Source organism: Sus scrofa, chromosome 10 (assembly GCF_000003025.6).
Source record: "Sus scrofa isolate TJ Tabasco breed Duroc chromosome 10, Sscrofa11.1, whole genome shotgun sequence".
NCBI classification, from domain to species: Eukaryota; Metazoa; Chordata; class Mammalia; order Artiodactyla; family Suidae; genus Sus; species Sus scrofa.
In genome coordinates this window covers 49,964,772-49,985,821 of record NC_010452.4, presented here as the reverse complement: position 1 = coordinate 49,985,821, position 21,050 = coordinate 49,964,772, and the positions used below count along the sequence as shown (strand labels likewise).

The 21,050-nt window shown below is 38.4% G+C and overlaps 1 protein-coding gene across 2 annotated transcripts in view; it reads left to right on the top strand.

Moving 5' to 3' along the window:
* The window catches only part of GPR158 (G protein-coupled receptor 158), a 340,437-nt gene that overhangs the window by 216,927 nt on the left and 102,460 nt on the right, over window positions 1-21,050 (top strand). The gene's annotated exons all lie outside the window — the stretch shown is intronic.

The following is a 21,050-nucleotide window of genomic DNA, read 5'->3' as shown; positions in this document are numbered from 1 at the left end:
TTTGCATTTGTTGGCATCCTTTAATGCCCAACCCAAGGAATAACTCATATTTAATGGTTTAAGGGTGTGTGTGTGAATGTATATGAATGTCAGGGTGGTGGTAAGGGTACATATGGGGAGAAGCAGGAGAGTGGAGGAAAATAGTTTAGCTGAAGAGATTTCTTACTTTCTGTGCTTCTTAAGAAATATCATTTCAGTAACCTCCTACTCCATCTGGTGGCAGCAGTACTGACTATGAGTTATGAAGAACAACTAGCGTGATTATTACATAGATGTGTATGCATTAAGAGACATAAAATTTTTAATGACTACCAAAGCCCCATACTCCCCCTTTTTTTTCCTGGGCTATGTGCATAGCATGTGGAAGTTCCTGGGCCAGGGATTTAACCCCTAGCAGTAAATGGAGCCACAGCAGTGACAATATCAGATCCGTAACCTGCAGAGCCACAAGGGAACTCCCCCATTCCTCTTTTGATCTACTTACATTTACTTATGCTTATTTGAATGGTAAAGCCAGTTACATACTAAGTATGCTAAAAATAACTTTAAAAATTAATGTGCTAGTATACTGGATTGCTTGCTAGTTGAAAAATATTGTGAGAGAGTAATCTGTCTTTTCTAAATTCCTTAGATCTTCATTTTTAAAACCCAAATATCATGTAAGCAAAATGCTTTGCATAATTTCAAACTAATGCTTCATTAACTACTTGTTCATGAGTATTTAGCTGGATTTACAAAAATAATTTTGATACTGGCTTGCCCATGAAAGGCTCACAGTCTAATGGAGAAATGAATATAAGGTATATCACAACTTGTACTGGAGAACTTGGCACTAAGGAATAGTGATTAAGGTCCTGAGACTCTAAAGTCTGCTGGCCTCACACAAAAGAGCTCCTAAATCATAGATTAAGTTGCCAGCCTCTCTTTGACTCAGTTTCCTTTTCTGTAATATGGAGATAAGAATAATAAATCCTAATAATAATGAATCTCTTAGTAAATCTCATAGGGTTGTGGTAAAAATTAAAATGTGCGGGATGCTTAGAAATGTATTACTATTCATGACCTGTGGAAGTGCTCAGTGAAAGTAGCTATTAATAGGGGTGTATACAGACTATGACAGCATAAAATAAGGGTATTTAAGGGTGGTTTGAGAAGACTTCGAAGAAGTGACATATGAGAGAATCTTGAAAAATGAATTTCACTGGTCAGACTGATAGGTAAAAGGACAGGCTAGGCAGAGAGACACATATATATGCAGAGACATTCGAGAGCCCAGGACACATTCAGAGAAACTGAAATATTTCAATATAAATCCTGAAAAGCCTAAGCGTTTTGGAGTTTATCCTACAGGCTTTTGAGATAAGCAGTTGAGTTGGCAAATGATGTTAAACATATGGGTCTGGCACCTTAGAACGTTTATAAGTCATTCAGTCATTTACTCTGTGTTATTGAAGGTGCATTAAGTTCCCCAGCCATTGTTTATGGATAGTGAACCATATAGGAATGATCTGCGATCCTGTGTTCAGAGTTCATAATCTTCTAGGGTAAAGCTAAATGAGTAAATAAATACCAGTGCTGATAAGAGCTATGAAGGAAAGAGAGTAAAATGAGGAAGGGGAGAGGGCTTGCAAAGAGTAACGGGGTTGGGGGTCCTCTGTTTAGATGGGCTGTTTCGAAGGACTTCTCTGAAGCAGTGTCATTTAACCTGAGGTCTCCAGGATAACCAGGAGGTGGAGAACAGGTGCCAAGGTGGACAGAAGCTTGAAGTGTCCCAGGACTGAAGGAGCAGACACTTGAAGTGTCCCAGCATGCATGTGGGAGCAGAGTGGGGGTGGGGAGGGATGAGCTCAGGGAGAGTCTGGCGCCCTCACCCAGAGTTCTGAAGGTCAGACTAAAGAGTTCTGTTTTATTTGAAGTGTAATTCAGAAGCCACTGAAGGATTTGAAGCAGGGGGATAAATGATCTCATGTAGTTATTAAACTCAATTTTTTTAGCTGCTCTGCAGAGAATAAATTAGTAATGGACAAGTGTAAAGGTAGGGGAAAATGATAAGAGGTCAGTTGAGTTGGACTAGGTGAGAGATAATGACAGCCCCGGAAAATGGGGAAGCAAAAAGGCTAAATTTGAGATACGTTTGGAGGTAGAATTGATGGGACCTACCAATGAATTTGATATGAGAGGTGAAAGGAAAAGAAAAATCAAATGTAATCTTCTCAGGGGTATAGCCTCAGGAACTGGGTGAAGAGAGGTTCTATCTGCTAAATATAAGAAAATGTGAAACACTGCAGAGACTGGTTTGAAGGGTGGTGGAAGGAAAAATCAAAGTTCCATGTTGGACATTAGTTCAACTAGAGTTTTCAATTTAGCACATAAAAACAGGATGCCAAATTCAATTTGAATTTTAGATTGACAATGAATAATATTTCATATTAGTCTTTGACAAATACTTCCAAGTAACACTAAAACAGTATTTTTTTTGTTTGTTTCTATGCATTATTTGTCTGGCAACCCTGATGGTTTACCACTTGTGAGGAGTCAAAGTGGAGCTGTCAGGTGGGCAAGTAGATATATGAGTTGGAAGTTGAGGTGCAGGAGTTTAGGCTAAAGCTAAAAATTAGGAATTATAAGCAGTGAGACAGGAGTTTAAAGTTGTGAAAGTGAAATTACCCACTTAAGAAATGTGCAAAGAGGAAAAAGAAGAGAATGCTCAGGACTGAACTCTTTAAAACTTGGAAGAAAAGTAAAATGCCAAAAACCCTTTTTGAATAATTGAGGAGTAGCCAAAGAGAAGGGAGGAACGCTAGATCAGAGTCATATTACAGAATCCAGAAGATGGAATCCAAAGGCATGAGAGAGTGGCCAAATTGGGGGTGGAGGGACTGCAGAATGATAGAATAATGTGAGAGGGAAAAGTATGGCAGTGGATTTGGCAACCGAGTTCACTGGCACCCTCAGCAGTGTACTTTTGTGTAATGATTGAGGAAGCAGAGGAAGCACATGTACCCAAAACTTCCAGGAATCTTCTTTGGGAAAGGGAGCAGAAAAATAGTGCTGACTGGACCATGAGAGTTTAAAATCATGACACATTCTGAGCTTTCCCAGGGGAATGTCTACAGTGAGAATAGGAGACATTTGAGCCAGCATCTTTGGCATAGATAGGAGAAAAGAGAGGACGAAAGGGAGCAGAGGATTGAGAGTTATGAGACAACGTCAGTAGAGGAATTTTATAGAAACAGAGAGAGGGACTCAAAAGAGTTGGAGTTGTTAAGAGGAGCAGGTACCATAGAGTCATGAAGAAAAATGAAGCCTAAAATAGTTTATTGCTACACCCATGTCACACGGTTTTAATTATTGTAATTTTACTGGGACTTGAGTGTTTGGTAGCTGGTAGTCTTAATCTTTAAAATCTTTTGGATATTTTTTTAGTCTCTGCTCTTCTATATTTAACATTCAGGGAAAGCTTGTCAAACTCGATGCAAAATAATGTTGGGATTTTGGTTGAGGTTGCATTTAATGGTCTAAGAACAATCGTCTAGTCCTATAGAAAAATACAGTATTAGGTCACTCTCTTACAGCGTTTTCAATAAATCCCAGATGAAAAGAACTGTATAGATTTGATGATTATTTAGTTACTGAAGACTTTTCCCTGGGCAGTTTCTGAGAAGTCAGATTATAGTGGACTCAGAAGGATCGGAGATGGAAAAGAAGAGAATAGAATTGCATAGCATTCTTTGAAGAAGCTTGGCTCTAAGGTAAGTAGAAGGAGGCTGTGACTAAATGGCCAAAGAGGAGACTCAGGGTTGAGGGAGTTTTATCTCTGAAGATGGGAACATATTTATAAACTGCTAGAGAAAGAAGGGAAGAGCAGCTTAAAAATATAGGAGAACATGGAGCAGGGACCCCCAAGAACGGAGAGGAACAGGATCCAGAGTGCAGGGGGAGATAATCACTTTGGACAGAAGATCTTTTTTTTTTTTTTTTTTTTTCTTTTTCTTTTTAGGGCCACATCTGTAGCATATGGAAGTTCCTGAGCCAAGGGTCCAACTGAGCTTGCAGCTGCAGGCCCATGCCACGGCCACAGCAATACCAGATCCGAGCTGCATCTGTGACCTACACCGCAGCTCACAGCAACTCTGGATCCTTAACCCACTGATCAGGACCACATCCTCACGGACACTGTATTGGGTTCTTAATCCTCTGAGCCACAGCAGGAACTTTTGGACAGAAGATGTTAATTAGATCTGAAACTAGAGAAACGGTGATGTTTATGAGGCAGATGTCAATAATTCAAGGCAACAAAGTTAAAGAACTTCTATCTTGAACTTTCCGTCCAGGTTTTGGAATAAGGACATTTACTGAGTGTTCTCAAATAGAGTGGGGTAGAGAGTTGAGGCGACTGTGGCAAGTTTGGCACAGCCCCTGTAGGGGAAGGACGGGGGCATGCACATAGAAGGACTGCTAAGAGCCCCAATCAAAAAGGAAAGCGCAGATGGTTCTCTGAAGTTCTGCTGAAAGGAAAGAAAAGTCAGAAGTTTGAGAAGATACAAAGTGTTAGCATAGATAGTTATGTTAACCAAAGGGTTGTCATTTAAGAAAATTACAGATATTTTGCTTTATGTCCATTTGTTTTTTTCTTAAGTGGACTTACAAAATGTTTTCTCGGGAGTTCCCGTCGTGGCACAGTGGTTAACGAATCTGACTAGGAACCATGAGGTTGTGGGTTCGATGCCTGGCCTTGCTCAGTGGGTTAAGGATCCGGCGTTGCCGTGAGCTGTGGTGTAGGTCGCAGACGCGGCTCGGATCCCGCATTGCTGTGGCTCTGGCGTAGGCCGGTGGCTATGGCTCCAATTTGACCCCTAGCCTGGGAACCTCCATATGCCATGAGAGCAGCCCTAGAAAACGCAAAAAGACAAAAAAAAAAAAAAAAAAAAGTTTTCTCTCTCCAAGTTTTTTACTACGTTTAAAACGTTAATATGTGTGACCATTAATTAATTTAAGGACAATCCCAGGAGGGAGAGAAATAACAGTAATTAGTATCATCAGTTGCAAATGGAGAAAATAATGCTTAAGGATACTCCTGAGGTCATAATGAAAACTGCTTTTTACTCATAATTAAATAAGCAACATCTTCCAAATTCAGTGAGAAGAACATATTTTATAAGACTTTGGTGGGAGTATTATAGTTATGTGGCATCATGAGCCATTTCTAGCACAGAAGCCCTGTATCTAGTTACAGTTGGACCTATCCCAGTTAAAACTGAAGTGGGGAAGATTTACTTTCTGAGTTGTATTTCCTAAGGCAGCAGGGATCAGTAAACTATGACCTGCTGACTATTTCGAAAAAAAAATCAGAAGAATGTTTCATGACATGTGGAAATTGTATGGAATTCACATTTCAGTGTCCATAAATAAAGTTTTATTGGAATACAGCCACACTCACTTATCTACATGTTGTCCCTGGCTGATTTCACACTATAGTGGCAGAATTGAGTAGTGATGGAGGTGGTATGGTCTGGAAAGCCTAAAATATTTACTATCTGGCCCTTTACTGAAAACGTTGGCTGTCACTTAAAATACACCACTTGTCTGGTTCGGTTTCTGTCCCTGTCTTTCTATCTCTTGGTGCCTGGCTCATCAGTTCCATACATTCCAGCAGTGTTTGTCTTTTCATAAGGAACTCAAATATACTTAATAGCCTAGACCCAAATGAGTGAATGTATAGTGCTGGAATTTCAGACAAAAATCAGGATGCCTGGATTCATTTTGGCTAAAAGGTCACCTTGGCATCCTTTAATTCCACCATACAGTCACTTCTGTTAGCTACAGTGCTGCTTCTAATTTGGAGCATTTGCTAGTTTCTTGACCTGCTGTTCTCTTTGTGATACACCAGTCCCTTCAGATCCTGAACTTAAAATTTCAAAACAATTTTTTACAGGCTGGTAGTTGAGCAAAGAGGCAGGACAGCTAGGCCTCAGTCTGCATTTCGAACATAGCTACTAGGAGCCTAGGTCCACTGCCAGGTACTAGGTTCTGCAGGCCTAGAGAAGCAAGGCTTGGCTGCTTTGGATCATAATGTTCAATTTTATTAAAATTTTTACTCTACTGAGACAGAATTTCATTTGGCCCTTGAGTTCTTGGGCCACTGCTCATTCATATTCACTTTAGCTTTGTTAGAATATTAGAGGGTGGATCTTGCTCAGCTAGAGTGCAGTGTGTGTCTCCCATGTATTTGGAAGACTCTTCTGCTTTCCTGTGTCAGTGTTCCTCAACTCAAGGTCAGGGGCCGTTTTGAGGGGGCTGCAGAGCTCATTTGTCCCCCTTCCTTATATTTACATTTGGCTTTCTCTGTTCACCAGGTAGAACCATAGGGCTCTCAGGGACTGGACTGGCAACCATGACAGGGAGTTAGCCGTTTTTCCTTTGCATTGGAGATTATTAGAGATGAGCTGCCATGAAACCAAAGTTCTGTCTTGTTTTCTTCTTCCACATCTGTAAAAGCCATACTCTTCTCCCCTTCTAGGAGCAGAAGGTGAACCTGTTCTTGGTAGGTTTTCCTGTCTGCAGTATTTCAAAATGATGCATTTCTCTGGGGCTACACTGTTGAATCTGAACACTTCCTCCAGATTTTCCCTCTTGTCTCTCGGTACAGATCACAAAAGAGAAATGGATGGAATGCTTGCTGAGCCTTGGTGAGCTTTGGGCTGGGCCCAGCTCTGTGTACCCCTGAGAGGTAGCGTTGGACTCTCTTAAGGAAAGACGCGCTCTTGACTGGGCTTGGAGCTGGGTTCCCTTGCCATCACCAGTAAGAGAGAAAACAGGGCCTCAATAACACCTTCAGTAATTGACTTGCTAATTGATATTTGCGGAAGAAAAGCATGGATTTCCATTTTCCCTTTTAATTATCCGGGGTAGCACCCGGCCAACTGTACCTAGGAAATACATCTGAAAGGGGGGACATTTGTTTCATTTGCAAGAAAGCAAGGTTTTCATGAGAAAAAGTTTAAGTTCAGGAGAAGTAGGATTCTCACTGACTCTGTTTCTCGCCCTTCTTTTGTTTTGTAAAGTCATTGAGACTTAAATTATCTTTATAATGCTTATTAATAAAGTGATAATTTCTTATTTGTCAAGATCCTGGAAATGTGCAGGATTTTGGAGAAATTAAAATATCTTTAAAGCTTGTTTACCCATTCTAATGACTTCCCAGTTTATTTTATTATTTCCGCATAAAATATTACTAAATTTAAGTAAATACTCTATAAGCCTGCCGAGGGCTCTGAAGGGTATATGTAATTTTCTATTTCAGATGATAATATTCAGATAGAATCACTTTTGACATTTCAGTAATGCAGTCAATTTTTAGCCGTAAGACACAAATTTAAAATAGATTAAAGGTAGGACTCATGGTCTCATTTCTAAAACATTTGGCCTCATTTTCCTTAGGAAAACTAGTAAGGATAGGGAAGTAAGGTGAATAATAATAGCAGAGAAGCTTAAAACAAATAGGAAAGGCTGTAACCTTTCTTGGCCTGTGGCAGTAGAAATTTAATACATAATTATTATAGGAAATCTTATCGTCCATATTTACTGTTTACTCATCTTCCATCTCTGAGCTTCTGCACTCATTTTATATCTAGAATATTTTCTTCTTATTCAACATAACCCCCTCAACTTAGCACACACCACACACAGATGCTTCACTAAATCCGTGGATCTGCTGCTGAGCTCTGGCTACTTGCTTTTATTTAAAGGTGTCTCTACACCTGATTCAGTTAGTGATTAGAAAAGTATGTGCTGGCGGTGCCAAGATAAATAGTTTTGCTATTTCTGACTCTTGTGACTTGGGGTTTGCCCTTTCTCCTTTATAATTCATTCCATGATTCTCCTCCGCCAGACTGCCAGGCCCTGGCTGGCCTATTTAGGCACTGTTACTACATGCTTACTGCTGGTGGGTGACTCCCATCTCCAATGAAGTCTCGTGCTTGGATTGGCTGGGTGTCAGTTAAATCTGTTAGACAATTTCAGAATGCCTTGTGTAGCCTTTTAAAATCTGGATGAAGGTACTCCTGCTCAGATTTTAGGAATAAGTTTTTTGGAATGGGGTCTCCACGCACATTTATTTTTTGAATTGTCATAGTTGTTTTGCATTTACCTCTAGGGTTGGGAACTGTGGACTTATAACCTTGAAAATGATTCTTTGTGTCCTCTTCTATGGCCGGAGGTCACACCTAAAAACAATTCTTCTCATCTGGGGAAGCAGAAATGAGACCTTTCTTTATTTAATCTTATGCTTTTCGCAATCACATAGGCACTGAAACTTTTAGAAATCTTATTTACTCTATCCTTTTGGCTTCCATGAAATAAAGCCAAGGGGAAATGTGTTCCTGTGGGCAGTGACTTTGAGAGACAGTGGAGCACAACGGAGAGAGAAGGGGCCATTTGAACTGGTCACAGTTCACTCAATGAAATGAAATTCCTGAGATGTTTACCCCAGACCGCAAAATAACCAAAAGGAAATTTTACTTTTGAATGTCTGTGAATGTAGAGAGTACACACATGTGAAAGCAGATTCTGAAAGAGGTCAGATTTGGAGGAAAGCCCTTGATTAATCAACTCTGGCATTAGCAGCATGAAGTGACTAAGACACTAAAAGCTGTACAAACTAGAAAGGAGGTTTAGGGTTTTTTTGTTTTTTGTTTTGACACAAATAAGCAAACAGAGAAATGCTTTCCTGAAAGTAAATGAACAGTTAGGCAACAACAAATGAACCAACAATGCAGAAGGCAAACTCTAGTGGCTCACCATCAAGATAAATATGGGAAATAAGCTGAAAGCCGTGACTGCATGAGGCAAATGTTAACAAAAACAGACAGCAGATGAGATTCACGTGTAAATAGCAGAGACAGCTGGAGTTCAGCTGAACCCTAAATCCTTTCTTTTCCTATTTTGTCTTCCTACGCAACCTCAGACATTGCCTCTGTACTCTGGATCCATAGTCCCAGCTGCCTGATTGATATTTCAGCTTGTATCTCAATACGTCAGCATGTTTAAAACCAGCTCTGGATCTCCTTCTGCCAAACTTAATCTCTCCCACTTTTTCCTGCCACCGCCCTCCATCAGGGACAAAGAGTATGTTAGAACCACCACGTTGTCTTTGACACTTCCCTTCCCCTCATAGCCAGCCCACCGTGAATTCCCGTCAAGTTGCACCTTAAGTGGACACACTTTTCTCCATCTCTGCTGCTACCATCCTGGCGGAAGATACCATCATCTCTTCCTTGCAGGACGTTATACTAACGTCCTGTATTCATCCAGCTTCTTCAAGATCTTCTCTACCCTGCAGCCAGAGAGATCTTTTCTAAATTCAGTTTAATCATTTAATAACCAGTCTCTTTCCTTAGGAACCCTCTGATGGCCTTTCACTGCTCTAGGATAGAGAACAAAATCCTAAACTTATAAGCATGGAACAGTTGACATTGGCTATCTTTGTACGTTCAACATTTATTACTTTCGGCACTTCAGCCATACCCGTCTGTCACTTGATGAGACCTGCACCCCAGGAACGTAGTACCTGTGGTTGTCTACAACACCATCACTTGTCTCCCTCCAACACCACCCACCTACTGAGCCCCTTTATCTCCTTCTAAGTCTCAAGCATCCATCACTCTCAAGAAAGCCTCTCCCAAGCCCTTGCTCTTGGTCAGATTTATTTTCTAATATGCTATTGTAGTTCTGAGTATTCTTCCTATAGAACAGTGTTTCCCAATCTTGGCACTATTAACATTCTGGACTACGTAATTCTTTGTTGTGGGGAGCTGTCCTGTGTATTATAAGTAGCATTCCTGATCTCAACTCACTAAATGCAAGCTGTAACAATTAAAAATGGCTCCAGACATTGTCAAATATCTCTTGGAGGCAAAGTTACCCTCTTTGAGAACTGCAACTTTAGAGCAACTACTTCTGCTTCATATCTTTCCTAAAAATTTGAATACTCCATGAGAGTGGGAACTCATGGTGTGTGTGTGTGTGTGTGTGTGTGTGTGTGTGTGTGTGTTGAACGAAAGAATGGAAAACAACTGAAAACAGCAGAGAGGAGTAATGTCACTATTTGATTCTAATTTCTGAAGTTCATTCATTCTTTCTTGTCCAAAAGGAAATTTGAGGACTATAATATTACTGAATTTCAAATCTGCATAATTTTGAGGTGGAGTTCACTAGAAAACCTTTGTCATGGGGTATATGCTTCTGGTCCACTCCTGGAAATCTCCAGATCATTAGGCTTCTTGAGGAAGAGGATCAGATCGGCTTCTCCATATATATCAGGCATCCAAAAAACCATACACATTCTTTGTGTAGCTATGTGGCAACTCGATATTATTAACTATTTGGGGGAAAACTATACCTACAACATAGCTAAAATTTAAGCTTGAAATGGAATACAAAGCCTTCTTACCAGAGGAATGTACTCCGTGCCTTCTGTGAGGTTTTCAAGCAGCTCCAAGTAGCCGATGAAAAGGGTAGACATAAACACATTAATAATAAGTGAAAAAGTAGATAAACACCCTAATAGTAAGTGAAAAAGTAGATAGGAGTGGGTATCAGAGGGAATAACATTTGATTCCACATAGTAATGTTAGGAATATCTTTCCAGAAAAGACGATATTTGAACTGCTTTGAAAGACGAGCGGGAATTTTCTAGGTAGAAAAACAAAATCTGCCAAGTTCTTGGGATTAAAAGGAACACAGTGAAACACAGCATGTGGTCTATGGAGTGTTTGAGTTGAAACTGCAAAGGTTCGAAAGAGGCTAGAACATGAAGAACTTCAAATGCTGAGATAAGGAATTTGGATTTATTTATAGCAAGCCAACCTAAGGATTTAAAAAAGGAAATGATATGGTTGCATTTGTATTTTACAGAAATCTCCCTGACTCACTGTAGAAGATAACCAAGAATGTGTGAGACTGCAAGTTTGGAGGCCAGTTAGAGGTCCATTATACTACTTCCCAGGAGAAATGAGGACAAACCTGAACTAAGAGTGACACTAGGGGTGGGAGAAAGGGAATGATTTCCAAAGACAATTAAGAAGTAGAGATGGCATGATATTGGCAGTGGTGAGAGAGAGAGAAAGAAGAGTCTAGGATGCCTCTAAAGATTTTAATGTGATTTTCTGCATACATTGTGAAGCCATTCCCAGAGAGGGGGCTCAAAGGAAGAGGTTTGAGTGGACAAAAATGAGTTTGGTTTGGACATGCCTGAGATGAAGTCATCTGTGGACTCTGGTTGGAGAAGTCAGGACTGGTGCTCAGAAAAGAGGTCAGGACTAGGGATAGATCTGTGTTACCAGGCTGGGGGTCATCACAGACTGGACACTGTGGGAATGACCTAAGAATCCCAGAGAAAGGATGTGAAGAGGAGGGCTGACTCCGATTGTGTGTCACCCAGGAATAGTTCAGATAAGAAAACCCTTTTTCTAAGTCTTTATCTAGAACTTGAATCACCTGAAGGATGTATGTTTTAAGATTCAGAAAGGGAAAGTAATCAAATTATTTTCATGTCCATTTGTTCTGATTTATTTATTCGCCTGGTATCAAGAGAACTAATGTTGAATTGCCTTAAAATAAGCTCTGTCTATTTACAGCTCTCAGTGAGTCAGGAAGTCACAAAATCTTTGTAAATTTTGCAAGTCTTTGAGAACAGCCTTCACGATTTGTGCTTTCCGATCACAGGCATATGGTGAGAGTTCTTGCCTTCCAAAAGCAGAGACTGAAAAATAGGAGACTTTGAATGTAGTTTAGACAGTTCTTGAACCGATTTAGCATCAATGGGTCAATTCTGTTTTAATGACTATTTTATTCTCTTGAGAGCATACTTTGTCTCTGGATTTTCATGTATTTCAGAACATTTTATATTTTATCTGGCATATGTGCCATTCATGTTAATGTCTGGACATGTGAATATGGTCATTTTAATGACAGAAACCAAAAGCATTTTATATAATTATTTCATAATTTGTGCTCTCAAATCAAGTTCTAGCCTGTTGTTAATTGAAATATATTTGACATATAACATGTAAAAATTTTCATGGTGTACATCTTAATTTGATCAGTTTGTATATTGTATTATGATTGCCATTGTAGTGATAATTAGCACCTCTGTCACATTACATTAATTATCTTTTTTAGTGATTAAAATAATTAAGTTCTAGTCTCTTAGGAAGTTTGATGATTGTAATACAATGTTATCTGTATTCTAGCTTATTTTTTGTTATATTGGGTTACTATATAAATATGCCGAAACCAGTTGTAAACAACTAGGTAATATGAGCAGATTCTCATGTGAATTAATCTGAATGTTCACCAGCAAATGGATACTTTTTTTCCCAAAAGACAAATAAGCAACTTTTTTGTATTTGTAGTGATATTTTAAATTGGTCAATAATATAGGAATCAGCAAAATCATCTGTCAGTTTTAATAATAGCAAATGGGGGTTTTGCTGCTTTATTTATTTTTACAATGCCCTTTTGGAAAAAGGCATTTTCTGAGGCCTGAAGAAGAGAGTGATTTACCAGCTGAAGGGCCACACAGAATGTTATTTCAAATTTAAACATAATTGAAATGTATTAGCAAAAACTCATTCATACCAGAATTCAATTCATGAACTTATTGAATGGCAAATTGTTTATATTTAAGAACAATCAGAATTTATCGATAGATTTCTAGACGCTATTTTCAAAATAATTTTTTGTGTGCATTGAAAAATGAGCAGTGTATGTGTTTTATATAGTTATGGTACATTTTCTTGTAAATAGCATATCAAAGGATTGATTTAATATGAATTTTTGATTTTAGAATAAATTAAAATGAATACTAATAACATTGACACAAAGACATACAGCCACTAAGTCATAAAGCCAGTATGCTAAAAACTCAGTCTTAAAGATTGCAGAGCTTACATATTTAATTATCCCCCTGTGTGTGATGTTCCTAGTCTTACTTGGAGTGTGGGTAGAGAACTCTGAACATCTTCCTGTCAGTTTCTTGCTCCCTTTCTTTTAGGGCTGTCTTCCATCTTTGCATAGTGATCAGATAGAAGTAAACGAATGGGAAGCATAGAAATGTCATTGGCTTACCTGTAGATTGACAGAATAGACAGATTGAAGGTACAGATGGTAGAAATACCAGAAAATTGTGTACTATTGGTTTTTCTGCTAGGCGACCCTTTGTGTAGTAGGTCTTGCAAACTGGTGGCACCAATATCATGATATTTAAGGGGTATTAAAAGATCTATTGATTTTTTTTTTATCTGCAGCCACCTCAGTGCACGTTTCAAATCTTTTGTTATTTATTTATTATGAAGGCACAATTTACATAGAGTGAAATGCATTAATCTTAATTATATAGTGCATTGGGTTTGACGGATATATACACTCATGTAATCTACACCTTTATCAAGATAATAGAAGTTTCCGTTAGCCCCAGAGAGTTCTTTCTTGCTCTTTCCCAGGGGATTCCCCACTCCTCTCTCCACCTTTAAACCAGAAATGACTACAATTCAGATTTCTAACACTGCAGACTAGTTTTCCTGTCCTAGAACTCCAGAGAAATGGAATCTCGCAATGTGTTCTCTTTTCTTTCTAGCTTTAATATAGTTTTTAAGACTCATCTTGGCCATGTTGATCAACACTTTTCTATTTCTGAGTGGTATTTCATTGTGAGCATATTGTTATAATTTGTTTATTTTCCTGTTGGATGGATATTCGGGTTGTTCCTCTTTTTGATTATTATATCTAAAGTTGCTGTGAACATTCTTATAAGTCTTTTTATGATCTAATGTTTTTCTTTTACCTATGAGTAGAATTGCTTGGTCACAGGGCAGATGTATTTTTAACTTTTATAAGATGCTGCCAAACCACCTTCCAAAGTGGTTGTACAGTTTTTAAATTCCCATTTTATATTGCCATTAGCAATGTATGGAAATTCCCCATGCTCTGAATCCACTGCATGTTTGGTATTGTCAATTTCTTTAATCGTAGTGGTTTTAGAAGGTATCTTTTTTTTTTAATTTAACTTTTATTTTATGTTGGAATATAGTTGATTTACAGTGTTAGAAGTTATCTTTTTATAACTTTAATGTTTTCAGTCTTTTTGTAAGAGTAGAATTTTAAATTGCTTTGTGTTGTAAAAGCAACATGAATATATTTTAAAGAGTTTGGGAAATACTGGGAATTTTAAGTAATAATGTAAAAATTACCTGTAAGTCTACTATTTAGTTTTTAAAATATCTCTATAAAATTATTTTCATATATGTAAATTATAGTCTTATACTTTTCTTTCATTAAATATGCCCCAACCTTGAATTTTATCACATATTATTATACTATAGAGTATAATATAATTCATTTTACCATTTGTGTATTTTTGTGCATATGGATTGTCCCTAATTTTCTCCCAGTACAAATGATGCTGTCTATGAAACACGTTCATAACTAAATCTTGTGTGACTCAGATTACTTCCTTGGGGCAACTTTGTGTAAGATCACAGTGTTGTCTCAGTTCTATTCTTTACAGTTCTTATTTCATTTTCTTACCGCATGGTATTTAATAGACAATTCCGGGGTGGTGTAAAATCCCGAAGTTGCTATCAGGCATACTTATTGTGTGCCTGCTTAAAAAGCATCCCTGCCTCACCATCAAGATGTGGCAATTCGTTTATGGTATTCTTTCTGTTAGGGAGTGATGCTTGCGAATGTTTCTTTCAGCATTAATTTCAGTTGTGGTAAGTATGCTATTCATGTAGGCACTCTATGGCATGAGCACAGACATGGCAGCTCACCTGGTTTGGGTAGTTCTCTGAAACTCCTCTGTCTATCCCCTAGTGTATTTCAGAGGAGGCATTTTAAAAACGCTTGAGCGTGTGAAAACTCAGTGAAAAGAAGACCTGAGAACTGAATTGAAGTGAGCTAGGTGAGGGTTAGGGAAGGAGGTGGAAACAGGTCAGGGTGAGGGAGCAGGATGAGCTCTGACAGCCCTGAGGAGGAGAGCGGCCAGGTTGGCAGAGGCATAGTGAGCATGGGGGCTGGGGGGCTGGACAGGCAGAAGAGGAAGCCAGGCCATGAGGTCTGGGACTCTCACCATGTTCAGGTTTTTGGTGGTTATAGCTTGCAAGAACAGGATAACTGTGATTGATATTAAATGCCCCTCCCTGCCCCCATGCTTTCTTACCTTAAATTTCTCTCCGAGAGGTATTGGCATTGTGAATTTTTTCTTTATGTGGTAAAATTTTTGTTTACTCCTTTTTTCTCTGGACTTTACTTTTTCCATTTTTTCCCTTTATGTTTTCATTATCTTGCTTCCCCCCCCCAGTATAAAAACTTATTACTACATGCCAGATCTTAGAGATGATTTTTGAATACCCCTCCTCTTAAAGCTTCTGGCTAAGTCTCTAGCAGAGAGACTCTAACTTGGTTATATTTCATCCTTTTTTACCTACTCTTTCACTCATCCTTCCTATTCTTTCTTTTTTCCTTCCTTTTTTGGTGTTTAGGATTTTTAGTTGATTATTACTTAAATAAAAAAATGATTTCTAAAAAGTCTTGGAGCACTTTATCTGCCTGTACATGTGTACATTTTAAAAATAGCTGTGTAGTATGTATTATCAATGAACCATAGTTTATGTATTCTCTGTTTTTGATGGGTATCCCAATTGTTTCAACTTTTTCACTAGATATTAAAGCAGAAGTGCTTTGGTAAACTTTCTTGTGCATATATTTTTGTGCAAACACGCAAGTAATCCTTAAGGATAAAGGAGGTGTGGAGTTGCAGGTATAATCAAGTATAGACCCTTAAAATTATGATAGACCCTTCAGAACTGCTTAATCAAAGGCTCTATCAATTTGTATTTCTATCAGCTTGAAAGTGCCCATTTTCTGCCATTCTAACCAGTAATTGATATTATCAGTCTTTTAAACTTTTTCAATCTAATGGAAAATATATCATTTTTAATTTGCAATTCCTGGTTACTTGTGAGAATGAGTACTTTTTCTCATTTGTGTTTCTGCTTTGAATTTCCTGTTCACAGCAGGGCTGTGATTTTGTATTTCACATGTGTCTTTCTATTTCAGTGGGAGGTTAGTAAAGGTTCCTTCAGGAGCTGCTATCCAGATGCTATTTTAAATGGCAGCTTTGAAAGTTGGATTGTGAAAGTGAGAGGGGCAAGGCTGAGCGAGACCATTGTGTAATGTCACTTCTGTCAACTTCCTTGGGCAAGTATTTAGCCTCTCTAAACCTTAACCTCCTCACTTATAAAGTGGGGATAATAATAGTATGTACTGTTTGTCAAGGGAGTTAAATGTTTTTGTGAGAGTTAATTAACATAAAGTGCTTTGGATAATGGCTGGCATAAAAACTTGACTGTCATCATTATTGTCACTGTCATTGTTGCTACTTACTATCAGCTTTATTATCAACACTTAGTTGATGTCAGAGGTGTCTGATGGGGAGAAATGCCACTGAATGAAGAAATTAACAATGCTAGGTACACTTCCAGGTCCCCATTTTACCCAGTACAGTGGTTCTGGACTTACTTCCCTTTCCTCTGAGTTGGCTATTTCGTTCCCAGAATTTATGCATGTATATATCTTTCATGGTCTTTAAAATGTGACCATAAAAGAAACAAAGAGAAAACTATAGTAAGTGGAGTATATTCGTGGGGATGGAAGGGAGCTTGAAGTCCCACCTACTCAGCATGGCATGAAACCTGTCACATAATGAAAGCTGGAGTTCAGAGGCACCTTCCTTATTATACAAACTTCTGCTTCAAAGAAAGAAAGAATAAAGGGAAGCAAACCTACTCACTTAGCATGCCCTCAACAAAGGCTCAGGGGTTTTTCTGAGGCACAGACATGTGGTAGTTATGGTGAGATAGACTTATTTTTGATGAAATTTAAATGCACGACTGGGAAGAAAGACATTTTCGAAATATGAATGGCTTCTTAAAATCTTCAACAGAAGGTACGGTTGATGGGGTGGGTCCCTTTTATTCTTAAAAGGACCCTCTGCCTTCCAGTTTCTCATTGAATGTAGACACCTTGGTTTTCCATATAGGAGCAATCTCAGAAGAAACAGTCATGGGCAGTGATGTTTGCTGGCACCAGCAGGTTCACTGTGTTGGCAGCCTCACTCTCTTAACTTTCGGATTGCAAGATCTTTGCCTTTAGCTTTTAAGTGTTGGCTATTTTGTCTTCTAATCATACCTGGAGGAGCAACCATTAAACTGTTATTAATCACTACCACCCTAATTGGCATGTGTCGTATCCCTTTTATTTATAAAGGGTAGGTAAGATTAAGACGTGGAAGTCAGTAGAAACTGGGGATTAGGAGGAGTAGGGACTTCTCTTGAAATATATGCCTTCCTTGAAGAGCATAGGCCTGGCTGAGGTGATAGAAAGGGTGACATGAAGGTATTGGTTGTCTGAAGTGAAGGAGATGAAGGCAAGAGAGTGCAGTGAATTCAGGGGAAGACACCTGTTTGAAAGCTGACAGGATAGTGCCCCCCCTCTATGCTTGAGCCCCCTCTGCCTCCACCAGCCCATTCGCCCCACCCATTTTACCCCGCGACCCAAGAATTGCAGTATGGTAAACCAAATGGAAACAGACAGTTTCTTCTCCTTCCCTCCTTTCTTCCTCTGACCTCCTCTTATTAAGATTTTTGATTGTTCAACCTGTTGTCTAAGTTGTGGAGGAGCCCATGGATTAAAAGTGAAGAACATCTGGTGTTCCCATTTTGGCTCAGTGGGTTAAGAACCCAACTAGTATCCATGAGAATGCAGATCCATCCCTGGCCTTGCTCAGTGGGCTAAGGATCCGGCATTGCCACAACCTATGGCATAGGTCACAGATAGGGCTCAGATTGACGTGGCTGTGGCTATGGTGTAGATGGGCAGCTGGAGCTCCAATTTGACCCCTAGCCTGGGAACTTGCATATTCTGAGGGTGTTGGCCTAAAAAAGACAAAAAAAAAAAAAGTGAATTCCTCTCCACTTTAATGGGATCTGCATTTATGCTGCTTTTCAGTTTAACCATTTGTTTGACTAATTATTCATTTACTTAGTAAGACATTTGGTTAACAAAATTTGGAGGGGGTTCTGGAAAATTCCCAAAAGTAAAGCCATAAATATTTCATAAAACCCACTTTTATTTCTAGCCTCTAGAAGTATGTTTTTAGATAGTTTTACTACTAATAGGTAATTGATTACTTACTGGTAATTACCTAATGGTAATTGATTACCATTAACCTGGATGGGAAACATGAAGAGAAAAGCAGACTGGAAAATGGGAAAAATTGTGTCATTCAGGTAGAACTGTTTTATAGCCAAGTGAAAATATGGGTCTAGAGCTCCAGAAAAAGGTTTAGACTGAAGATACTGATTTGGAATCATTACTTTAAAAAGCTTCAAGTATCAGTTACTTTCATAAAACTGCTTTTTTAAGATTTTTGGCTATGCCCAAGGCAAGTGGAAGTTCCCAGACCAAGGATTGAACCTGAGCTACAGCTGTGACAATGCCAAATTCTTAATCTCTAGGCCACCAGGGAACTCCCTAGAAAACTGCTTTAATAATAGTTCAGCTTTTGATGAGGTTAAACATAATTGCTTTTTAAAAATCTGTTACATTGTTAAATTTTTTCTAATGGGGGGTTTGCTTTTTTTTAGGGCTGCACGCAGGACATATGGAGGTTCCCAGGCTAGGGGTCTAATCAGAGCTACAGTTGCCAGCCTATGCCACAGCCACAGCAGCACCAGATCCAAGCCACATCTGCGACCTACACCACAGCTCACAGCAACACCAAATGCTTAACCCACTGAGTGAGGGCAAGAATCGAACCTGCAACCTCATGGTTCCTAGTCGATTCGTTTCCACTGTGCTACAATGGGAACTCCTAATTTTTGATTTTATAACATTGTTTTAACTTTTCAGTAATTCTCTACTTTCAAATTTCTGCTTGTACTTAATTATTTCTTTTGTATCTTTTTGAGTCAATCTAATCCTAATGTATTTGTATAATACATTTTAAGGCAAAGAATAACTAAATAGGATCCAACACAGAGAAGAAAGGAGGCTAATTAAAACAACCCCCAGTGTGACCTTTTGAATTCTGTATCGAAGGGTTAGCATTTATTTGTGATTGAAACTCATGAATTTATTATTGAAAATCTTTCCTGAACCATGTTCATAAAATATAAAACTCTAAAATATCAAGATAATTAATTGCAAACATGTAATGATTTGCTAATAAACATTAAAACTAACTGAAACAGCAGAATTTAGTAAAACAAGGGGTTAGAATTGACGATCAAAATGTAAATAGAGGCATTCCCGTCATGGCACAGTGGTTAATGAATCTGACTAGGAACCATGAGGTTGCAGGTTCGATCCCTGGCCTTGCTCAGTGGGTTAAGGATCCAGCTTTGCCTTGAGCTGTGGTGTAAATTGCAGACACAGCTTGGATCCCGCGTTGCTGTGGCTCTGGCATATGCTGGTTGCTACAGCTCCAATTCGACCCCTAGCTTGGGAACCTCCATATGCCACGAGAACGGCCCTAGAAAAGGCAAAAAGACCAAAAAAAAAAAAGTAAATAGAGTGTTAGTTAATATATGACTCCCTTTTTTTTTTTCATTTTGTCTTTTGCTAAATACATTTAAAAATGATGCACTCCAGGGGGAGGGGAGGAGTGGAGTGGTTGGGGAGCTTGAGGTTAATAGATGCAAACTATTGCCTTTAGAATGGATTAGCAATAAGATCCTACTGTGTAGCACTTGGAACTCTGTCTAGCCGCTTATGATGGAGCATGATAATGTGTGAAAATAGAATGTGTACATGTATGCGTAACTGGGTCACCATGCTGTACAGTAGAAAAAAATTGGGGAAATAACTATTAAAAAATAATAATAATAAAAATAAAATGACTAAATAAAAAAAGATGCACTCCATGTAGCTGAATTTCATAATATCCATTTAACAGTTGTTCTTAATGTTCCTAAATTTGAGGAAAATCAAATTCCAATTCACTCCATCTAATCTAGAACTGTTTTAGACATTGAATTTTGAATTCCTATCTCCATGATCTTTGCATCTAAGTAGCAGTTGTTTTCCTACAACCTTTCATAATATACCTTTGTTTTTGCCTGACAGATATAATACTGCTATTTTAAATTTCTGAACTGCTTACTCTACTTGCAAATTGGGGGCTCTCTTATACCTCATTAGATCATCTGTTGGTTAGTCACTGAAATGCTCATCATAATTTCTTTATGTGAAATTTTGTAAATGCCTTGTCAGAACTGAAACCTTTTGTGTTAGTGTGGGGTATAAAATAAGGGACATAAACCAGTCCTAGAATGTTTAGACTCTCTCCAAATATCAGAGAGTCTGAAATGTCTCTTCATTTTACACTTTGTCTAGTCATTCCATGCACTTCTACACATGCTGTAGAAGACAGACAATGTGTTAAAGACAAGCTTAACCATTCAGAGCATTTTTGTAACAGTTGTCACATTTTTTTTTCCTGTTTAAGAAGCCTGAGGAGAGCTCATGTTGTCTCGCATACATCTGATGGGCTCTATTGCAGTAGTACTGCAGTGTGAGCAGTAGTATTTTAGAATAGTTAACTTGCAGAACACAATTTTCAACATAACAAATTTTTAAAAAAATTCCAAGATTAGAAAGTTCACATGATAAAGAAAGATTGCTTAGATCTGTCTACTTAGCAATCAGGTAACACTGAGGAATCATTTGTCAAGTCTCTTAAATTTCTATGTATATAAAATATGCTTATGTTTTTAAAAAATGATTGATGTCAGACTAGATGATATTTGAGTTTACCTCAGTGTAACAAAGATTGATATTTGAAAAAGTAACCGAAGTATTTTGTCTCATTAATGTCAAATTTTAAAGTACTTGATATATTATTATCATTCCATCCCATATTCATGGGGGGGTTGTTCTTTCGGTGATCAACTTTTTACTTGAAAATATGTCAATTTATTCTCACCAGC